Source organism: Balaenoptera acutorostrata, chromosome 3 (genome assembly GCF_949987535.1).
Source record: "Balaenoptera acutorostrata chromosome 3, mBalAcu1.1, whole genome shotgun sequence".
Taxonomy (NCBI): Eukaryota; Metazoa; Chordata; class Mammalia; order Artiodactyla; family Balaenopteridae; genus Balaenoptera; species Balaenoptera acutorostrata.
In genome coordinates, this window is record NC_080066.1 from 109,019,960 (window position 1) to 109,045,305 (window position 25,346).

General features: G+C 32.9%; 1 protein-coding gene across 3 annotated transcripts in view; it reads right to left on the reverse strand.

Annotated features, from left to right (window-relative positions):
* NOVA1 (NOVA alternative splicing regulator 1) overlaps positions 1 to 25,346 on the reverse strand; it is a 139,495-nt gene that overhangs the window by 86,428 nt on the left and 27,721 nt on the right. Inside the window, exon 2 of one of the 3 annotated variants that reach the window (XM_007180668.2) lies at positions 7,052 to 7,153. The exons of the other annotated variants lie outside the window; for them this stretch is intronic. The gene's annotated coding sequence lies outside the window, so the exon portion shown is untranslated. The remainder of the gene's footprint in view (positions 1 to 7,051; positions 7,154 to 25,346) is intronic. 3 annotated transcript variants of the gene reach the window in all.

Here is a 25,346-nt window from a genome sequence, read left to right on the forward strand (position 1 = left end):
ATGCTGCTTGAAATTCATCTGATCCTGAGATTTGTCATATTTACCATTTCACCTGACATAAAGGTCAGAACATCCATTCACCAAGATTCCTAGGCTAGGAAGTGTTAATTGATAAAAATCATAAATTAAGTATTAAAGTGTCACTAGTTATATTGGTGAAAGTTAGTAAATAAGGTAAAAATCTTTCTTTGAAATTTTAAATGAGATAATCCATATTTAATAGCAATGTGGAAATAGGAGCAAAAAATTATGGGGATATTTTATTGATAATTGATTTATCTTCTCTCAAACTTTAATGATCTGATTTGAAGAGAACACATTTTTTTCTATTTTACTTCTTAGTATACTATCTATACTCATTTGGAACTTTCCAGAAAAAAAAAAAAAGATTTTTAAACATAAAAGGAATTTTTCAATTATTTCTATTTACAATGCCCTTTTGACTTTGGAATTATCTAATTATCATATATTTACCTGACAATACATATTAAAGAATCCTACTTTTGGCTAAATTTCAGCAATAAAGATTGCATTAAATTATGTTGAGGAATGGCAGAAATTCAATGCTGCATTCCAAACGGTTTAAGTCACTTTTGCACAGCAATCACTCAAAATAACAATACAATAAAGTCTGACTGAAACAGCACTTTACTCCCAACAAATACAACTTCAATTTAATTTTCTGTTACAGGAATACTACTCTCTCATAACCAATGTTCTTGGTGACCAACAGCTTGATTTTTCACCATTTCTGACCACACTTTGTGATACAATCTGAAACCTTGAAGAATTAAAAAAAGAAAAAGAAAGAAAGAAAAGAAAATCTGATAATGGAAAGAAACTGCTTTTTTTTTTTTCTAACTTTCAACCTGAACCTGCTTGGATTACCTGGTTATCCTTATTTAATCATCATTGACACTCTATCAATTGTAATAAAACAAGGAAGAAAAACAAAGAGATGCAAGGGAAATGGAAGAAGATCAACTGAGCCAAAACACAACTAAGACCTAAAATGCACTTGCCTAAGAATGAATGAAGGGCAATACCACTGGCTTAAAAAAAAAATCAGAGGCATAAAAAATAATTCTTGCACCCTCAAATATTTTTGGACTAAGGATATACATAAATAAGAAAAGAAGTATTAATTACTCAACAGTAATATTATAAACCCCAATCTCAGTGTTTAGAAGAGATTCATTAATTCAGCAAATAATATACTGAATACATAACAGAGAACAGCAGTAAGGGATTCACCAAGAAATAAGTCAGTAGCTGCCTTAAAAATGCTCACAATCTAATAGGAAGACAGACATATTTATAGATAATACAATAATACTTTAAACAAAGTATTAGTGAGAACACAGAACACACTAGAGAAAAGCATTTATTCTAACTGCCAAGACCAATAAAGACTTCACCTAAATTGGACATCAAAGACTGAGTAAGATTCTATCAGGAGGAAAAGCTAGAAAGAACATTCCAAACTCACAGAATAGCCTAAGACAAGGTATGGAGATACAGAAATGGATGAACATTCATAGATATGCCAGCTCCCCATAATGGCCTCAGTGCAGGTGATTTAAAAGGATATTAAAATAGGAATTTTCCTGTTTTCTCCATTTCCGCTAAGGACCCTAAGCTGAGAACAATAGGTTCCAAGTACTAGAGCTGAGGTGACACATCACCTATGCAACACTTGGAAAGAATGTGGCCAATAATTGCTCATGCATCCTTTAGTCTATCATTCACATAAAAAAATATAAGCATCTATTGGAGGAGGAGAGTTTATAAATTGTTTGAGGAAGGAATAGAACAATGATTCACTCAGACTTTGGCCTATGCCCTTCAGAATACAGGACACTTAAGGAATGGTACAGGAACTGGACTTAGGTCTGAAAAAAAAATCTAAAGGCAAGAGGGCAAGATGACCTCACTCCAGGCTACTACCTCAGAAATGGCCAAGAATTCCATTTCAGAGATTGTGGAGTACAGAATTACATTTTCCCATAGGACAGATAAGGATCCCTGGGAAAGGAACTAGCCCTGAGCCATTTTTAAAGAAACTCTATCCAAAGGACTACAAAAGGAACAAGATAACCCCAGAAGAAAGAGGCTGGAGGTAGACCAGAAAGTCAGAGACTAAGGAACGTAGCCAAAAGAAGACAAAGGAAGTATCAAATTACAACTGGGTTATCCTCAGACAGTAGGAATCTTTGATAAACCACAAAAAGCAAGAGAAATAATCCATTCAGATTTCCAACATACCTTTACTACCAATTAGTTGTTCTCTATTTCTAATCTTGAATCTTTGGAAGACCCAGGAGCTGCACAGTGAGTAGGGAGGAAAAATAAGGCAAAAGAAATTAATACAAAAGTCTACTAGTCGACATGTCCTGTTCCCCTTCCCCACTCAGATTTTTAAGACTGCTTTGAGTAAGGTTGATGTAAGGGAGAAATTTTACATTGGATGACAGTTTGGAATTTTAATTTCTTAGCCTGTTTTTTTACTGCCTGAAAACAGTCTATTTTGCAATGCCAGAGAGTGAGGAAAGAAGGAATGACAGAGAAAACAAAAGAACAAGAGAGAGAGGAGAGCAAGAGGAAGAAGTGCAAGGGAAGGGCAGAACAAGGATAGGTACTTGAACAGCCCTGAGACAGAAAAAATAACATTCAAAACGGGATTTTGGGTACAGTGACAGAAAAAAATAAAGTAACTTTCTGCTTGTACCCTGGTGAGTCCATCTCTTTTAATAAACCCACAGAGAGTGCTAAATGGTGGGCAAAGTAGTCTGATTATAAGGCGATAATTTTGATTTGATTATTGTGAAGCCTGGAATCTAGTCTATAAATATAGAAAAATTAAAGTTATTTTTTTAAAGGAGTACCAATCATATAATCATGTACATACTGTGAATTTGTTTAGGGAGAACTTACATCTATTTTTAAATGTTCACTCATGTCCTGAGTTGCAGAAACTCTGTTAAGTACTGGGAAAAAGAAGTTAAAGGCAGATTCCACCTTCAACGAGTTTACAGAAAGAAACACACAAGAACAGGAATAAGCAAAGCCTACAGGATCATGTACAAGGGTCACCTAACAAAAGCATAAAGGATGAAGCAGGAGGAAACACCTCAGTTAAGGAGAAATTAAAGTTAGGTCTAGGGCTTCCCTGGTGGCGCAGTGGTTAAGAATCCACCTGCCAATGCAGGGGACATAGGTTCAAGTCCTGGTCCAGGAAGATCCCACATGCCGCAGAGCAACTAAGCCCATGCGCCACAACTACTGAGCCTGCACTCTAGAGCCCGCGGGCCACAACTACTGAGCCCATGTGCCACAACTACTGAAGCCCACGTGCCTAGAGCCCATGCTCCGCAACAAGAGAAGCCACCGCAATGAGAAGCCCGCGCACCACAAAGAAGGTAGCCCCGGCTCACCACAACTAGAGAAAGCCCACGCGCAGCAACGAAGACCCAATGCAGCCAACAATAAATAAATAAAAATAAATAAATAAATAAATTTAAAAAATAAAAAAAAATAAGTTAGGTCTAAAGGATTAGGTTGAGTTATACAGATGATAGTAGCCTAGGGATTAAGGGGTATGTGAGTGGTTGGAAAGAATGCTGCAGGCAGGCAAAGGCCCAAAGAAAGCATGGCATATTCTGGGAACTGTAAAAAGTTCAGTAGCAATCAATCAATCAATACATGCAGTCTACAAGGAAAGAAATAAAGTTGAGAAGCCAGATCAATACCTGGACAGGGAATTTGGATTTTATCAAAAGAACAATGGAGGTCACTGGAAGGTTTTAGTAACACTCATTTTTCATATACTGCATATCTCGTATATGCTAAGCACTCTTTCACGTTTGATTGTTTTTTCCTCACAACAACCCTGTGAGGTAGGTGTAATGATTTCCAATTAACAGATTGAGAAAAAAAAAAAAACCTTAAATTTGTTAAGCAAGTTACACTTGATTAAATAGCTACAAAGTGGCAATCAGGATGCCAACCATGCTTCAGAAAATACATTAGGAAGATGATACATACACACACACACACACACACACACCCCCACAAATATTACCTAAAACACATTCAAATTTCAGAGTTAAAAAAATGTTTTAAGTAATAATGCTTGTTAATTCAGTATTAAAGATAAAAGATTTGTGGCATTAAATAGTTCTTTAAGCAAACTTATACATTTAAAATTTTCAACTAATTCGATTTATATTGAGAAATACCTGCAGAATTCATGAAAACAGGCAAGAATTAATATATATATAAAATAAGATATAGCAAAGATTGAGGTAATTATATGAGGATTTTATCTCACTATATTTGCCAGAGGTTATTTGGGAAATATATTTGAAAGTTTTTTTATCTCCCTATAATATCACAAAAATTTGTTCAGACAAATTTGGTAAGACAATTTTTTAACAATCTGTTTGGGATGGATCTAAAAATGTCTCTAATTTAGAAGAGTATGTACTTTGTAAAACTGAGAAGAGTATCTGAGAATTTAAAAATATATATTGAAACTCTATTTAAAAATGTATGTTCTTTAAAATTAATTTAAATTAAAATCTACAAAGTATACTGCTCTGTAGCTTATTTTCTCATCAATTTCACTTATTTCTTCAGCTACTCTTAATATTTCTTTTTAAAATCTTTAATTGAAAGCTAGATGTTTCTAGAACATTATTGCTGGAAGTCTAAGTACATATAATTATTTAGAAATTTCTATTATCTGTGCATTTGATTCATTTTTCCTATTTCAAATAGAAAATTATAATGGGGGAGGATGAAAAAATAAAGGTTTCATTAAGATTAACTGCTCTTGATTTAGTATTTATTTCTGAATGCCAAAATTATTAAGAGAGTATAAATTAAATAATAAGCCTGACCACAATTCTAGTTCTTCAGAATATGATGAAGAGCACTCTCTTGAAAATAAACAATTAAATAGAGATATTAGGTATCTATAAGATACTTTATGCAATGAGGATAATTTCTAAATAAACTAATGTTTCAAATATACAATTGAACTGAAACACCAACATTATTTTTGATTACACAAGTACTACACGTTCATTAAATTCAAATAGTACACAAGTGTATTAAATAAAAATGAAAGTTTCCATATAATTCCCTTTTCCAAATACCATATACTGGGAGTATATTAAAGTATAAGTTTCATATGAATCTAATAAGTTGTTAAACTTCATCATCCACGGAATATCTAATATATAACAATTAAATATCCTGTGTAACTGAAAAATATATATTCACATATGCACCACAGGTATAGTTCGTACCTTTTCACCAACACATTAAAATAATATATAAAACATATGGCCTATTCTGTCAAATATGATTACTTCAGTTAATAAGATGAATGGGATTAAGGAATACTTACACTGCATGTAGAAAATACAAAGGAACCAATTATAGCAAATCGAATATTTCACATACTGATAAAATACCCTCTTGCTAGAGATATGTAAGTATATTATATTATGTCTAAACTATATTTTTAAAAATATTAATGTTCACTTTTTTAATGCTTTGACTATTGAGTGAAGTATTAAGTCTATGCAAGTAAGGGGTAAAATCTACTTAAAATGTTAGTTTTTTGGTAATATTTAAGTGCATTCTTTTCTGAATGTAAATAAAGTCTAGCTTTTTCTAATCTGCTTGATGCTTGCTCCCTGATGAGAATCATACTGTATTTATTCTCAAAAAAATTTACTTCAAAACATTGGGGGTAACTCCACTATAGAATTAGAGACAGTTTAAAATCTTTGTAGGAAATCAGACCTCCTCTTTTGATTCTAAAATAGCATCACTCGGTATTTAATTAGTACAAGTAGTATTCTAACTGGAACAAAATCACTTGCACCAAAATATCTTGGTTACATAATGTAAGGTACAATTCTCAATACATAGAATTCTACCACTGAGTTAAACAGAAAACACTTAAAGGTCTCTAGAAAATAATTTCTTCCACCCACCTCATTTTACAAGTAAACAAACTGTGGCCCAGAGAGGCTTTTATCTGCTTTCACTGAGAATCTACAGTATAGAGACATACACAAATATCATTTAAGTTATGACACATACTTTAAAGTTACCTAAAACAAATGACACAATGTTTTATAAGATTAAGACTTTCTAATGACTGAGACCCTAATTTCTTGCCACAGAAATGTCTATAGATGCACACACACACACACAACACACACACAAAGATAACTAGTACGTCATACTACTGACTAAAAAAAAAGCAAAACAATGAAATATAACAATCCATATCATATTGTTTAAAAATAGACACAGCAGTTCCTAATGTTATTTTCCTATCCTATAAGGCATAACCATGCCAAATTATTACAAAAGCAGCATTCTTATAAAATTGCTTTTACAAAAGGAAAAAAGGAAATTATTAAACAGTTAAATGGGGGGGAGAGACTAAAATACGTTACGTGGAAGTTCAAATATTTACTATTTATTCTCTCCCACGCTTTCTTTCAATATGTTAAAAAGTTCAAACTCAATGTTTCTAAAACAAAAAATCAAAACTACATTCATCACAAACTGGCTTTGTTGCAAAACTTTCATGAGAACAGTGAAAGTATTAAGACTAAGGCATACAACACTGCAAGGAAAGCTAATTAGGATGTTTCTGTTGAATTATAAGTTGATTTGCTACTTTAAGAACACAGCTCTAAAATCTTATATAATACTGATTTGGTTATTTGAAAAATATTTTAAAACAAATTGATTCTCTTAAGTTGCATTAAAAGTGAAGTATTTATAAAAGCATTTTAGTTACATTTGCTTTTAGAATAAAATAATTTCTGAGGAGTGCATCCATTTGTTTGTTATTTAATCAGTACCAATCACAAATTAGATGACCTTAAAATAAAATTTAGAGCCAGGGAGAGCAGCACTAAGTTTAACTGACCTCAATACATTTTTAAATGATGCTTCCCAGTTTTTTGTTATTCTCTCATATTGGGTTTTCCAGTCTAGGGCGGGTACACAAGAAACTTACAGTCTATGTAGTACTCCTAGTCAGTTTCACTCTGCAGATGGCACAGTGGAGAAATACCTTCTGTACAGGACCATGTACAATTTCTTCTACAGCTGTCAGCACCTAGGGGAAAGTGCGCTGTTAAACAGTTGCTGCGTTCCACCTCAGAAGTGGCTGCAATTCGGTGGTGGGTGAAGTGACTCCTGTACATATATACAGGGATGAAAAGTACTATAGAAAATGAAAACATTTAACAACAAAAGTGGCTGTCTGAAAACTGTGCCACAGCAAAGCAGAATACATCATTCAGTCACAAGAGCCCTACACAGATAGGCTACTATTCACTTAAAAATTGAATGTTAAGAATGAGAAGGAAAAAATAGAAATACAGTTATTCAATTCACAGTATAACTAGAAATCATTGTTAAAACATATGTTAAAAAATTAAACCCAAACATTGTATACTGATTTATTACATTATTTCTATAGTAATTTACCTAAAACCAGGCAAATGTATACAGTACAATTCTTTATTCTGTTCAGCCAATTTAATACTTGTTTTAGATAACAATTCAAGGGGTAAAAAAAAAAAAATAGGTGAGATATCAAACCTGAAGCATAAGTAACATGAAAATATCTAAAACAAACTGTAAGAAAAAAATTCTGAAATTCTTAATTACTTCATATTAAAAATTTTATAAAATAACCAGTCCTCAACTACTAGCAATGGTTATTTTTCATAAAAGGGAGCTTTAAAAGTGACCTCATTATAAAATGACAACTTCTCTTCTCCAAAGTCACAATGAGTTAGAATCTAAATACATCTTCATCCTTAACCCATATAAACAAATGAATTAACCAATTATATGGTAACTTTAGCTCATTAATACATAAAATTATTACTATATCCTACATTTGCTACAAAACAACACCCTTTCTACATGATTTGTCTTTGATGGAATCAGAAGATAAAATCCAAAAATTATTCTCTGAGAAATATCACTGAATCACTAGGCCTGAAGGTACTATCTTTCTAATCTTCTATCTCTAGGCACAGCTACTATATTTATGCTAATTTGAAGAGGTAACTGATTACATTATTTCAAAATATCACATTTAGGTTCCTGAAACAGATTGAGAATGCTTTGATGTGAAGTCCAACAAATCTGACCATTAAAAAGTGTCCGTCCCATCCATCAAACTTATCTGAATCTCACTTGCCATAACAGAATTTATTCTGGCATATATTCAGTGAAGTTAGAGGTAGCCGACAATTCCCTTCAGCTTTCTTAAATTCTTTCTATAATAAGGCATAATGTAAATGAATATTATTTCCTTTATTTAAGTGACAAGAGGTCATAAAGGAAGAAAAAGTACAGAGTTTCCCAGTCTCTTTATTAAAAGACATGGATCAGGGATCCCCAATCTGGGGTCTACTTATGGGAATTAGGAAACCTAGGAATTCTGCGAAAGTGCAGGCTAAAATAAAGACATATTATACAGGTGTACAAGTACATTTTTTTCTAGGGGAAATGGGCTTTTGTCAGGTTCTCAAAAGGCTCTGTGATTTTCCGAAAAAAGTTTAAGGAACTACTGATAAATGATGTGAAGACACCCAATTGAATAAGCAGCAGTAATCATTTAAATCAAATGCCTAAATCTGAGCAGCTCATTATGTAAAATGAGTAGCAGACACAGGGATGTTCCAACCATTAAATGAAATAAATCACATAAAGCACCAAATACTGACCTATTATTATCAGTAATAGCAGTAATTGTTCAAAAGAGCTATGTCAAAAAAATAAAACTTCCTTATAGGGTCCCATCTTTATTTACTGCTACATAATTTCATAATATATTACTTTTACTTAGCTGCGTCTTCTACTTTTATTTAGGTGTGTCTTCTAAAAGACATCAACATCACAAGCTATACATTTCTGCATTATTTTAGATACAAAAATGCTAAATACAAGTTTTGGAACACTGCTACATACTCCTAGAATCTACATTTCCCCAAAAGCCACACTGGTCCCTTCTATGACACAGTACTTACTTGGAAAAGGCTCAGATATGAAAAACATTTGGCTTCAACTGTTTATATAAAATAATTTCACCTCCTTTATCAGTCTTGCCTTTCAAACAAACAAAAAAATCTAAATTTGAAGAATCTATCAAGGAAACACATTTTCTGAAAAAGTTATACATATAATACTTTTACTTTCACATATCGCTTTCTTTACTCAGGTTAGTTTTCTGAAGATAAAAGATATAACAAACATTCATACATACACAACCTTTAAAAAGAATCCTTGTGTTACAACATGTAGATTAGCCTTACCTTTAAAATGAATTCACAATATTACCAACATCATTACAAAACCATGTGTATGGTGCTCTTCAAGATTGTGGTAACTTTTAAATACCCATCAAAAAGTGACAAATGAACTGTTACCATGTATTAAAGATGCTCAGTGAAGGAAGAGGTTGGTAAATATATCTGAAATAACAGCATACAGTGCAACTATATAGTTGGTTCCCAATCATTTCAAATGTCAAGTACCTTTTCTAGAGTCTTCTCATGATAGGAGTTATACTTTATGTTTTCATACACTAATAAAATATATAGCAGTAAGAACAAACGGTACAGGCTTTAAGTAAAGATACAGAAGTAGAAGAGAAACATATTAAGCATTCAGAGTACTGCAATGAAAAGAATAAGACTAGAATATAGAGTACACGGAGGGGTCAGTGAGGAGGACAAGAGGCACAGGCCCAATTATGCTAAGGAATTTTTGAATATTTTATTCCAGAGGATGGCATTTTGAGAAGTATTTTATAAAAATCATTTCTAGCAGCAGCATGGAAAATGAACTAAAGGTGTAGATGGTTCAACTGGGATGACAACAATGGGAATACATAGTTAGGAATAATAAAAGATCTGTAAAAAATTTTTAAAGTATACTACTCTGTAAAACACTAGAAGGGTAAACATTGTTAGATAAATCAAAGCTATTTCTAAAGTTTGAGTATAGAAACTAGCATCCATTCATTCATTTATTCACTCAACAACAACAAAAAAAATCGACTGTCTCCTATGCATCAGGTCCCACTTTAGGCACTGGGCAAAGCACTGAACAAAGGAGCCAGTGACTTGCTCTCTTTAAGATTATATGCAAATGGAAAAGACAGATAATAAACTATTAAATATATAATAAAATGTAAGAAAATGATTCACATATGAACTAAAAGTAAAGCAAGCCATGGGAAAAGAGTGACAAATACACTATTTTAACAGTGTACAAAGAAAACCCAAGGAAACAGCATTATATGAATGAAGAATGAAGTGGCAGGAGTCTACAGACTATCTGGGGTAAGAACACTGATGCAACGGTGAGAGCAAAGCCCTGAGATGGGAACAAATGGTGGAACTGATGGTAGCCAACAAGAATGGCAGTACTCCCAACACTATGATAAAATTTACATAACAGACTATCAGGTTGGACTTTTCCCATTGCCAGGGATTGGCATTACAACCCAAGACTAAGAACCAAGAGTCACCAATCAAGTATTTCACGTTCAAAAGACAGCCTAAACAAGTGAGAGCCAACTACCTCTCCACCATAGCCGAAACATCTTTACCTTCCTCAGTTCCTCTTTACCCTAGAACTGCCCACCCCTGCCCACCTTCAGTGAGTCAGTCATCAGAGTTTGCTTCACTGACTTAACGTAGTTGGATAGTGCTATTTCCAAGAGTCTAAATCAAGTCAGAGTGGGTCGAAAGACTGGCAAGAATGGAAGACGGGTATCTCATCTCTCAGCTGGATTTCTGCTTGTGTTTAGACTTGCTTATCATCCCATGCCCATACCCACTACCCATGCCTATATGAGGAGAGGGAAAAAAGATGTGGATTGGAAAACAGGGTAGAGAGAACTGGAGTCACTATTTATAACAGCAAAGAGTGTGACTTAACAAAGTAGCTGGATTGAGCCTCCAGACAATGGGGATCCCAGCAGCCAGAGGCTGTGGGCCTACTGGAGAAGCAGAAACTTCGAAAGAGTAGCAAAAGACAAACTGGATAGTGTGACACTGCAAAAATATCTCATCCTCCCCAAAAAAGTTTTACACACGTGCCACATCAACAGTAGTATCTGCCTCTCTTTCCCCACAGAAGGCATGAGGTCTAGTCAGTGTTACTCAGATGACCAGAAATAGAAAAAGAAAAGAAACAAAAAAGGCACCACTAAAGTAGGAAAATCTTTTCCCTTTCTATCTCTCTCACCCAGGAGGAGAAAGGAATACAAATGAAAGCAGAACACTCTCTCCTCACTGGAGTGAGCAGACTGAATGACTAGATTCAACCCTTTCCACACTACAATCTCCTAGAACAGCCTAAGCGGCACTGAGTAGAAGGGGGAAAGTTGAGTTTTAAATCGGGCTATGAGGTTAAAATTCAAACTAGTCAGATTAAACTGACTTTACTAAAGTCAGATTAAACTGATTTTCTGAAGTGTCCAGAAAGCTTTGACATTTCCTTGAGGTGAGTAAAGAAACAAACAAAAAACTGATTTGACCAATCACAAACAAAGGTCAGATTGGAGAAAAATAAAATCACTTCATGTTTGCATTCCCACTTCATTCTCCATCTCAAGTCATACCATATTATGAAATGGTTAACACCAATGAGCTAGTAAGTGATTTTTTACTTTTCATCTCTCTAAAATATTCTATGACTATCAGGCTGAATAGCTGCATTATCATATTATTTCTTATTCTTAAGAACTACTAGTAATTATATAACTATGGGTATTTTATAAGGAATTCTTCATATTTCCCCTTGTATAAGAGTTATAGAAATATTTTGAACATTTGTAAATAATACTAGGTCTTATTACAAATACTAACAAATATAAATATTTTATACATTTGTGGAGAATACTAGGTTGTATAGAAACTAAAAAGTAAAATCTCCTAAATAAGACACCAAACTTGCAGAACAAAAAGGCTACAGGGAAGGAAAAAGAAAAAACAGGTTAAAACATTTATTGTTTTAAAGGAACAGTTTCGATATTCATATTGGAGTAAACTGAAACCCAATTTTAAAGAATATTCTGCCTTGATTTATAGCTTAATAACTTTGGGCTTTCCCCCAAATTGAATCATGCTCTTTCCATTTATTTAATATTTAAATTAATCTTTAATGGGAATTCTCTGAAAACTTAGGTATATCTTTTTAAATAAATTAAGGTATCAGTATCTTACATGACTAAATAATACATAACGTTATCTCTGTTTAAATGTCACACTTTTAGAGAATACAGGATCCTATTACATTGATGTTTATAACTCCTTATGTAATGGTCCTATTCATTTTACAATCACTTACCATCCTAAATTATGCCATGTATATAACATATTTTATCAGTTAGTCCTTCTCAGAGATACAACATAATGAAAGTAATATGACTCAAAATTACAGAACTAAGTTCTATATTTATACTTTTTTTCTAGTCTACTATTTCATGGGCTGTAAGAATAAACATTATCATTTATAAGTAAATTGGAAAGTGTAAGGAAAACCATACAAACTCAAGTCATTCAAACTTACAGGTTAATTTACTGTCAGTAAATAATGTCAGCCGGATTGTCAACACAGTATTGAAGGAGAAGAACAAAGTTGGAAGACTGACTCTATCAGACTTTAAGACTTACGACTTACTGTAAAGCAACAGTATTCAAGACTGTGTGATATCAGTCAAAGAACAGAAAAATTGACCAATGGAAGAGAACAGAGAGACCAGAAACAAACTCACACAAATGTAATCAACTGATCTTTGACAAAGAAGCAAACAAAATTCAGTGAAGAAAGGATAGCCTTTTCAACAAATGGTGCTGGCCTAATTGGACATCCATATCCCCCCCAAAAAAATCTAGACACGGACAATAAACCTTTTTTAAAAATGAGCTCAAAATAGAAAAAAGACAAAGCTATGAACCTCCTAGAATATAACATAGGAGAAAAATCTAGGTGACCTTGGAATTGACAATAACTTTTCAGATACAACACCAAAAGCACAATCCATGAAAGAAATAAAGCTACAGATAGGGAGAAAATATTTGGAAAACACATATATGATAAAGGACTAGTAATCTAAATATACAAAAAACTCAAATTCAACAACTAGAAAACAAACAACTCAATTAAAAAATGAGCAAAAGGTCTGAGCAGACACCTTCCTAAAAAGATAAGCTGATAACATATGAGCATATGAAAAGATGCTGAACATCAATCAAATGTGTATTAGTTTGCCAGGGCTGCCATAACCAAGTATGACATACTGGATGACTTAAATAATAGAAATTAATCGTCTCACAGTTTTGGAGGTCAGAGTCTGAAATCAAGGTGTTGGCAGGGCTGGTTCCTTCTGAGGGCTGTGAGGGGAGGATCAGATTCCAGGCCTCAATTCTTTGCTTATAGATGGCAGTCTTCATGTTCCCATGGCATTCTCCCTCTATGCATATCTGTGTCCAAACTTCCCCTTTTTATAAGGACATTAGTCATATTGGATTAGGACCCACTGTAATAACCTCACTTTAACCTGATTAACTCTGTAAAGACCATAACTCCAAATAAGGTCATAAGGTCACATTGTCAGGTACTGGGGGGTTAGAAATTCAAGATATGAATTTGAGGGGGGGATATAATGGTATGTCATTAGGGAATTGCAAATTAAAACAACCATGAGATACCACTACACATCTATTAGAATGGTTAAAATCCAAAACAGTGACAACACCAAATGTTAATGAGGATGTAGAGCAACAGGAACTCTCATTCACTGCTAGTGGAATGGAAAGTAGTACAGCCATTTTGGAAAACAGTTTGGCAGTTTCTTTAAAACTAAACATACTCTTACCATATGATCCAGCAATCACACTCCTTGGCATTTATCCAAATGAGCTAAAAACCCATATCTATTTAAAAAAAAAACCTACACACAAATGTTATAGCAGCTTTGTTCATAATTGCCAAAACTTGGAAGCAATCAAGATGTTCTTCAACAGGTGAATGAATAAACAAACTGTGGTATACCCATATTATATAAAAAAAATGAGGTATCATATCACAAAAATACATAAAGAAAGCTTAAATGCATATTACAAAATGAAAAAAAAACAATCTGAAAAGGCTACATACTCTATGATTTCAAGTATATGACATTCTGGAAAAGGCAAAACTATAGAGATAGTTAAAAGATTAATGGTTGCCAGAGATGCGCGGGGAGGAAAGGAAGGATGAGGTAGAACACATCATGAGGTGATATTTAGGGCAGGGAAGCTGTTATGTATGACACTGCAATGACGGATAAATGTCATTATACATTTGTAAAAACACTGAAAGTGAATCCTAATGTAAACTATGGACTTCAACTGTACCATACTAACGCAAGATATTAATAGGAGAAACTGTGTGCTGGGGTGGGGGGCAGGAGAAGTAGGGACAAAAAAGGGTACAGTCAACCATCAGTATCCATTGGAAATTAGTCCCAGGATTCCCGCAGATACCAAAATCCAAGGGTGCTCAAGTCCCTTATATAAAATTGTGTAGTACTGGCATATACCCTATACAATCCTCCCATACACATTAAACATCTCTGTATTACTTATAATACCTAATATAATGTAAATTCTACGTAAATAGTTGCTAGCACACAACAAGTTTGAGTTTTTTCTTTTTGGAACTTTCTGGGATTTTTTTTTTCAAATATTTTCAATCCTTGGTTGGTTGAATCTGAGGCTGTGGATCCTGCAGATATGAAGGGTCAATTGTATATGGCAACTCCCTTGGACTTTCTACTAAATTTTTCTGTTAAGGTTAAAACTGCTCTAAAAAGTGTAGCCTATTAATTTTTAAAAAGTAGTTGTTCTATTAATAAGGTCAAGAAGTAAAAAGTTTAGGATAATTACATGGAAACAGAAATGGGCCTCAAAAAATCTAAGTGCAAATGGTGACACATGATTTTTTTCAGCAATAGTCATGAAAGTAAATTATAAAAAAAGTAAATATAATTATAAATTATATTTTAAAATATGGTGACCTGAGTGCAATGCAGGTAGAGAAACAATGGTAATACTGCTACACTGGCTGATATGCAAATGAGTTTATCAAGGTAAAACTTTTGTTCTTCGTTTTTCCACTGACATTTTCCTGTAAAGCTATTTTTTTATAGCTTTTCCAAAAACAAAAAAAAAACGCATTTTCAATTTGAAGCTTCTTTTTCAGGCTACCTGCACTTGAAATGGAACACAGTGACAGAGCATAACAAGAATTTCATACATTTAAAATAAGAAATAAATCTAAACATACAGCTACTCAAACTTGCTTTCATCACATGCAAGTAATATTTTGTTTCTAGGATCGCAGGGCATATTAAGTTATGCCATAAAACTCGGTAAAATTATAATCTATATATAGGAAAGTTATAGCTAGGAAACAAGGTTTAAATAGGCCAAAACATTTTGTTAGGTTTTAACAACGTTCTATTTTAATTTCAGAAACCCAGATAATGTCATGGATATAACAGTATCAAGAGTTGAAGGTTATTATTATTTTTTTAGTATTCATGCTATACTTAACTTCAGTCATTCTAAAATTCCCTAGCCTACCTGATGATATTAGAATGGAACCAGGTAATATTGTTTCAGCAAACTGAGATAGAAAACTTCTGGCTAAAGGAATTCAAGGATAAGTTTTCCCTCCCTGCGTACATATCATGCATCTTACTTGGATGCAACAGAAAATTTATAGAACAAGGAAATTTTAAATTAACTATAAGATGATTTTTACAAGAGAAGGAAATAGTTTTCTATCCTTTAAAGTTAAAAAAAAAGTGGTTACTTTTCTAAAGTGTGTAGATCTATCCATACTCCTGTGCAATCATATATTTATTTTTTAATATTCTTTAGTAATATTTATGACTCTAATGCATGTTTTCTAAAAGGAGAAATAACCACCAATCTTAAGAAAACAGAATATATAAAATATCCTGGTAGCTCTGTAAGCATAATTAGACATATAAAGTTTGCTTTGGAATCCAACAATTTGGAATTTATTCTTACCCTCATGATTTATTAAATACTCTACTAGCAACTCTGGGAAGGATACTGAATGCCCAATTTTTAAAATATGGGGTAACTATAAATTTTAATATCATTTTTATATGATGTAGACAGGCTTATATTTGAGACTACCTTATTATCAATTGCTCCTAACATTTCCAAATTTAAATATCCAAGAATGATATTCAAGAGAGATCATATAACAAACTTATACTTTATAATGACACTAAAAATAAATATAGGCTTTGTCATGATTCTAAGGCCATCTCTCCACTTTAAGGTTGACAAAAATGTACATGAATTTCTCAGAACTCCTTGTGATGTCTATAATATAATTTGTCATTTTAATAATACATGTCCTTAAATAATAATTTCATCAAATGAAAAAGAATGAGTATTATAGTTTCTTCTACCACAAAGTTATAGAACTATAAGATTGAAATCATTCATTGTGACAATTAGTAAAATGAAAACTTTATTGGATAAGGAAATATAAATTTGCTGTCTATGCCATATAAAGACACAGGGCAGGAGCTTCCCTGGTGGTGCACTGGCTGAGAATCTGCCTGCCAATGCAGGCGACACGGGTTCGAGCCCTGGTCTGGGAAGATCCCACATGCCGCGGAGCAACTAGGCCCATGAGCCACAACTACTGAGCCTGTGCGTCTGGAGCCTGTGCTCCGCAATAAGAGAGGCCGCGATAATGAGAGGCCCGCGCACCGCGATGAAGAGTGGCCCCCGCTTGCCGCAACTAGAGAAAGCCCTCGCACAGAAACGAAGACCCAACACAGCCATAAATAAATAAATAAATAAATAAATAAATAAGTAAATAAATAAATAAATAAATAAACCCAAAGTTTAAAAAAAAAAAAAAAAAGACACAGGGCAGAGACTGTCCAACAAAGTGGTATTCTATAAGCTTCTGAGACTTTTTTGGAGAAAAAAATTAAGTAACAGCAGTCTTTCCCCAATTCATGAAAAACTTAGATTCAGGGATAAAATAGACAAATTTTGAGATTTTATCTAATTTTTAATATTTGATAATTCCTACTATTTGCCTATACAAGACTATTCTATTAGTATAACATGGTAGTTAAGACGGCAGACCTTGGGAGCAGATTAAGCAAATCCTATCTCTGCCTCTAATTTTATAGAGAAAAAAAATATTTACATGTGTATATATAAATTTCCATACATATATATAAGTGTGTGTGTGTGTGTATATATATATATACACACACACATATATATACCCTTACATACACATATATGCTTATATACAAACATATATATACCACACATATATACATGCTGTGGGCAAATCATTTAACCTTTTGTGCTGCCTTTTTCTCACAGAATTATTGTGTGAACTAATTCAGTTAATATGTGGAAAGCATGTAGTTGTTGTCCCTGGCTCATACGAAGTTCCATTTAGCTATTAGTATTATTATCACTGCTGCTACTATTACTGCTAAGTTTAATATACCAATATTCCCAGTGTCCTAAAGAATATGATTTCCACATGCTCTATCACTTGAAAAAGTAGAATAAATTTGATGACTGCTACCCCTGAAACAGACAAAAAAGCACGGAATTTTGAAATATACTTGAGATTTTTATAAGGAGTAGAGAAAGAACTGATAGCAGGGAGTATCTTTTGTCACAAAATACTTTGAACTCTCTTGAATTAAAATCTATTTGCGTGTCATATGAGATTCGCGAGCAGAGATAACAGAAATGCATCCTATCCCAAACCTTGTTTATTCTTTAACAGCAGCAGCTGACACAGGAGAATAATTTCCTGCTTCACTGTGCTGACAGTACATCACCTAGATTCAGAAATTATATTCTCAGCAGGAAGGCAATAGATTTCTGTCTACACTGAAGAAATAGAAGGATAGAAAAATTACACAAAATAGAAATGATTTATTATTATTATAAAAGAAAAACTCAAACTGTATCGAAGAGGATTTATTTTTAATTGGTGACACTCAAAGTAGAATTCAGTTTATTTTAAATTTCAAGTGTTTGGCCACAATATTTTTGAAAGAAACAAAAGTTTTGTTTATGTATATAATCTTGCAAACAAATCTTATATTTCTATTCTTCCTAAAATTTTTAAACAGAGGAAAAATTTTAATAAGATCAACTAAAATTTATTAATCCTCTGATTTTATTTATTATACTTAGTGTGTAGAACATTGTGCCCTAGTTCAGACAGTAAATATCATTTAAAAATTTTACTTAGAAGAATGGTGTTAGGTGGTAACTAATAGTTTATATTAAAGTTTTGTGTCACCAAAAAATCATTCTTCACAGACGTAGTAAGTAATGATTTCTATATGTGTGGCTTGTGTGTGTGTGTGTGTGTGTGTGTGTGTGTACGTAGCATATTATAAGCTACTAGGTTTTCTTCTAATTTAGATATATGAAAATCTAGCAATTTGTCTTATGTGAAGTGACTTTTAAGGCATATGTTAAAGTAACTCTAGAGGTTATGAAGAAGTATTGTAGACTTCTGGTTCATAATGATAAAGTACCAACCTCAGGTTCCAGAAGTAAGTCTGTAGATTCAAATCTTTCTGCCATTTACTAGTCATGTGATATTGGGAAGCTTACTTATTATTTTGTTCCCCCATCTGTAAAATGAGGATAATAGTAGTGTCTTTCTAATGGGATCTGTTTGAAGGTTAAAAGTGGCAGAAAAGGAGGAGAATGTAAGAATCAAGGTAATTTGCCTAATGAAACCCTGAAAGGCTGGGGTAATATTAGCACTGAATACTGAGGGATTCTCTAAAAGTCTATATAAAGAACATTTCCACACACAGGTTAACTACCTCATTCCACATGTCCTCTTCGGCCTCCAGAGGATCAGAATGTTGGATATCTTGAACCAGAGATGTTCCTGACTTGGAACGACCAAGCACAACATAGATGGGAGTCGAAGGACAAGGCTCAGTTGGACCTGAACTGGTTCCTAATTGTTGGCAGACAGATGCAAACTATCCAAGAAAGAATATTTGAAAATTTATTGGAGAACGTTTAAGACCCCAGAAAAAGACATATAGATACCACAATCTGGGATCTCCCAAGAGAAATTCTAGCTCTTTTCTTTATCACCCTAATGAAGCCACCTACGAAACAATTCTTGTCTCTAGACACACAGCTTCCAAATAAATCTGTAGCACATCATTAAGTCTAGGCTTTCAGAAAAGGCTCCAACATGAAAGACTAAAACCAAAATAAATAAACAAAAAAAAAGTACTCAGAGAAAATACAGTACCAAGAGAAGAAACCTTAAGAAAATTATTACCATCCTCTGACATAAGAAAAGATAATTACAGCCCCAAAATACGAATGTACTATGTTAAAAAACTGAATAATTAGAGAAACAGTAAGAACTTTTAGAAAATAAAAATAATTGCTGAAATAAAACATTCAATGAAAGAGAACATCTAGAAAATCTCCTAGTAAGTAGAATATAAAGACAAAGAAATTTTTAAAAGAAGAGAAAACACAAGAAAACTAGCATACAAATCCAGATGAACATATGCCCTATAACCAGAGATAGAGAACAGAAAAATGAAGGAAGAGAAGGGAGCAATGCTTTCATAACTCTGAGGGAAAATTATTTTATAGTCTACAATTATATACATAAGCTAATATTCAATCAAATGTGAGGATGGGATGAAGATATTTTCAAGAGGGCAAACTTTTATGACTCCTTTATCAGGAAGCAGCTGAAGAATATACCTCTATAAAATAAAGGAGGAAAAGGGGGGAGGAAGAGTGTGGGACTCAGGAAATAAAGGCTCTAACATAGGAGGACAGCCAAGGGAAGTCCCAAGATGTCCACTCTGCACCAGGTGTAGAAAGCAACCAATCTAGATTGTAAAACAGATCAGTATGGAAAGGTCTCCACAAAGAAAAGCAAATTTGATACAGTGTCTGAAACCATGTTTGAGCACTCAAAAAATACTGATATCATGTTACAGATCTGTTGAAACATTGAGGAAAAATACAGTAGGTACACAAAAAATAAGCAAATAAAAATGAGGTTATTACTAACTCCCCCCAAAATGAAAAAGTTATAGGAGAAAAGAAACAATCATAATAAATTGCTTTGCTCAGAAAGGAACAATATTTAGTGCTGATTTAATGCAACATACTTATTGGATAAGTATGTTGAGAAAATGGGGTAACCTTTGTATAAGTATGTTGAGAGAATGAGATAGTAATAAATTTAAGAATAGTAAATCCCCAACTAATAATAGGAAGTAAATTGATAGAAAAAAAATTGATAAATCAATAAAGAGCAGCTTAAAAGTGTCATTTAAAAATATGGAAATGCCATAAGAAACAGCTCCAAGAATGCAAAGTGACTGCCTCTGGGGAGCAGGGCTGTGGAAGATGGTGAGCAGTGACACAGGGGAGTGCTTTACTTAGTTTCAAGTCTTTTAATACTACTTTACTTTTTAATTCTGTATTATATAATTTAAGTGATAAGAATGAATTTTAAAAAGTAAATCAGATACATTTCCAACTTATAATGTAAAATAATACATTGATATATAAAATAGTAGTTGATTAACATCAATTTCTAAATTTTAACATAGTAATATCTCAATTACCCAGCACCAGCATGGCTTCACATAAGAAAATCTGTAGATGAATTTAAGTTTATACCTTCAAGTGACAAAACTTTCTTTTTTTAAAAGATTTGTTTTTTAATTTACCGCACATATTCTTGAATGATTAAGTATCATTCCTTACCTTCTTGATAATTACATGTTATTATTATAGACATCCATTATCATAGTCACACCAGGACCTCTGGAGTATATATGTTCTCTATCTTACATTAAATGTCCCCAGGTCTGTCTTTATTTATAATTTTAAAGGAAGAGTAAAAACTAGAATGATCTGGTTTACTAAGGATTCTGGTTAATAAAACTGATCAGAACTCTAAAAAATACTTAGAATGCAATAATCAAATTAATATAAAAAACAGCAAGCTCATTGTGCTTACTATGTGACAATATTCTAAGCACTTTTCATACACACTTCAATTTCCCCATTTTACAGATGAGAAAACAAAGGCACAGAGAGGCAAAGCTACTTGATGGGGTTAGTCAGTGACTGAATTAAGATTTTGAACACAGGCAATTTGACTCCAGAGCCTGTGTTCTTTACTGCTATGTGCTACTTGGCACTATAAATCTATTGAACACAATATATTGTCTTGATTATTTGGAAAACACTTTAGAATTTTACAGGATCTAAAGTACATAGCTAAAATCTACTGTTATTAATGTATTAGAGATATATGAACGTGCATTCAAAATTAACAAAAGGCTAGACACCAAAAGATATTCACTGTATAAATTCAAAATAAAAAGCTCTCCCACAAAAAAAATATATATATAAATTAGCAAAACAACACATAAGGCTCATGTAAATTAAATATTTTCAAGCAGAGTTTTGGCATAGTTCTATTTTTCCCTTAAAAAGAGCACCACTATTACATCTGGTAATTTATAAAGTCAATTAAATATAAGCAGTATAACACAGAGGAACAAGATAAACATTATCTTTTAAATGAATCACAATATGAAAAGCTTATTAAACCTACTGATCCAATAACATAATATTATATTGCATCGATTCTAAGACACATATACTTCCACATTTTTTTTCTTGGTATATAAAGTAATGGTGTATCTTACAAACACTGGTACTTCAGGTTTAATGAAATATGGCAACTAACAGTTTCATAGCACTTACAATGTATCAGGCACTATTCCACTTGCTTTATACATATTTACTAATTTAATCCTAACAATTCAGTGAGGTAGGTACTATTACTATCCTTATTTATGCAAGAAAACTGAAACAGATTAAATAAATTGCTGGAACTAATGAGTGGAAAGTGAGGATTCCAACTTCAGCACGAAGTCTAGTTGCAGAGACTAAGCCCTTAAATATTATCCAGTACAACCACATCACTATACACATTTGTCCCTTTCTCTGAGACCTGCTAACTCCTAGTACTTTTTTCTTCTCTGAAACTACAACTGCTTTTAGCTAGAACACTTTATGTAAACAAAACCTACTGTTTCTTTGGTTGTATAAGAACAGAGAATAAAATTAAAAGTAGAGCTACTTGGTTGCCAGTGAATAAGGAGCAAAAATGGGACAATTAGTCAGCATTCACTCTTCAATTCCCTGCTCAGCTGCTTCTCACCCTTTCTCTTATAAACCCTCGGGATACAAAACCTCAAAATACTTTCAGTTCTGATGAAAGATGTTTAAGCAGTGAATTGGCATACATTCCGGTTCTTCCCTAAAAACAAAGTACCAAGGTTTTCCACTACATAGACAATTTCAAATTCATGCCTAAAGAAATTATGTACAATGCAACTTTAATGAAGAAATGTTAAACAATTTTCTACAATTACCTTTACTAATAATTTCTTATGTGAATAATTCTTCTTTGCTAAATAAGGAGAACCTCAAACACCGCTAAATAAGGTAAAAATCAAGAACCCACTGCTTAAATAACTCCATAACCACACTTTTACACTGAAACAATACCATTTACTGAGGGTTTAGCCTGTATTTTGATAGTTTTTACACACACCATCACTCATCACAGCTCCTTGAGACAGTTACTACCATATCCATGTTTATACTAAAAAACTGTAAAACAGAGAGATCCTATAATGATACAATATATAAACCATATGGTAAAGAACTTTTAGTTATAAAAATATGTCCAGCAGGTACATCTGATTTAGTGTTTCTGTGAGATAAAAATGTTAAATCTTTTACATGTACATAATGTTGTATGTCAGTTATACCTCAACAAAAAACTACATTTTTGTGCAATTTGTATTTACGTGACATGAAGTAAGTCCTCTGGAAAAAGTTATTTAAAGTCATAATATGACATAATGTCTTTAAAAATCCTCACAATGAAATTTGCTTGAAGGTGCAAATGAGATATGTAAGCTGATTTAAGGCAGGGACTGTGTTTTCTTCACAACAACAGTATTTTTTTTTAAGTTAAACTTTTAAGTACTGTACCTGAATTTTAAATAGATGTATGGAAAACTTTCTAAAATGTATCACACATATCCCTAACTTCTTAAAATGTTATAAATACAATTTAAACATTTCTTGATGAATCAGTGTCATCACTGTGGGCATCAGTAATTACACTGTGTGGCAAGGTAGCTGAAGGTGTAGATAGTACAAGATAAAACTTAAGAGCTACTGAAGTCAGTGGGAGTCCCGTAACTTTGTTAAAGAAGTCCATGCTGATAAAATTCATTTTGTTACCAGTCTTTCTCTGTCTTCAAAAACAATAGCTGTTTGACTTTTACTCTCCATCTATACTCACTGAACCTAGACTCTTGCTCTTTTCTAAAGACAAAATGTTGCCCTTTTTAATATCTAGGTAGCTATTTGACTCCTTCTCTATTCCCAAAACGAACTATTCTGTGACTGATGTTTTGTGGGGGGTTTTTGTTGTTGTTGTTTTTAAACTATTTTACAGAGCTGCCCTTGAAGTCTTTTAAGCACCCTTCCCACCCTTGAAGATTACAAAAAACATTCTGCTTCTGTTTCTCCACTGACTTCTTTCTGTTCTATTGTACCTGCTATTGTTCTAGCAGAACAGTGCTTCCATGCCTGCTTCCAAGCCCACCACCCTCTTCCCTTTACTTTTCTCCCCCTTTTTTCTTTCTCGTCCAACAAGTCCCTTATTAATTCTTGGCTTCCATGTATAAAAGACTAAGAATTCAGTGTGACATGAGGCCAAGAAATGGCAAGAGATTGGACAGACAGGAAAGAAAAAAGGTAGACCAGGGCTCATACATTTTTATCACCTAGCATTGAGCATAGTTCCATAGTAAGGACCAAATACTGTGTGGAACTGAACTAACTACATAATACGAGCAAATCACCAACAAATGAGATTAACTAACTTGAAACCAGAACCAACATAGTCTCTCTTTTACTGGTTTTCTTTTTAGTCTTCTTTAATCCTTGATTGGTGAGAAAAATGTGACAGAAGAAAAAAAGAGCATGAGAATGTAAACTGAAGGTAGAGCTCTTAAAAAGACATTAAAAAATGGGCATTCACAGAGAGAAAAATGCAATAACTTAGAATAATGATCTATGATAGTTCTAAGGGAATTTAAATGAGAAGGAAAGAAGACATGATACAGTTAAAAATAGGTAGAAACATGCTGCATGGTGAAAAAGATAGAAACAAAAACATAATTTGGTAAATAAAACTATATGAATTACATAAATGATGAAATATTCTTTCAGGGTTATTATAAAATAAAAGACTAAAAATGCCATAAGGAATGTATAACAAAACAGCTTAGCAAAACCTTTAAAATGTAATGATTAAAGAATTTAAGCAGCACTTAAATTACAGTTACTTAGAGACATGGTACATAACAACATTTACAATTTCTAAGAAAGTATCTTATCTACTTTGAAGGTTGTTAGCAGAACTATTTTATATTATCACAAGCTTCAAATTTCAGGTCTAATTCATTCTCATCAATATAAGAGTTACCATTAAAAATCAACTATATGCAGAGTACTATATACATGTGCTTTCTAGTCTTGCCCAATGGTTACAACTAAGTACCTAGGGAAAGTGATTTAACTTTTTTGTGCTTTGGTGTTCTATTTATAAGAATAGACTCTCCTTATTAAGTTATTGGGCAGACTAAATAATATATACACAGTGTGTTGAATATGGCCTTGCACATAGTAAATGGTTAATAAATGTTAGTTATTATCATTATCATTATATTATTACAGTACATTGTTTCCCTTATCATCTATTATCTCACCACTTAGCTAATAAGGAAATTAATCTCACAATATGGCCAAGGCTATGGGAGCAAAATCGTAACACTGAAAGTAAAATAACAGATACTGAGAAATAGGACGCACCATATTCTTCTTTCTTACTTGGTATTCCTTATTGACACTGGCAATTTCTGTCATCAATAAAAAATACGAGAAAACAGAAGTCATCATAATAAGAGAAGTATAACAGTATGTTAGAGCAAAGCAAAAAGAATAAATCAATTTATATACTCTCAAAAAATCTTCCCTAAGAGACCAATCCTTAGACGAACATTCTATTTTTCTTTTCCCTTTCCCAAAACA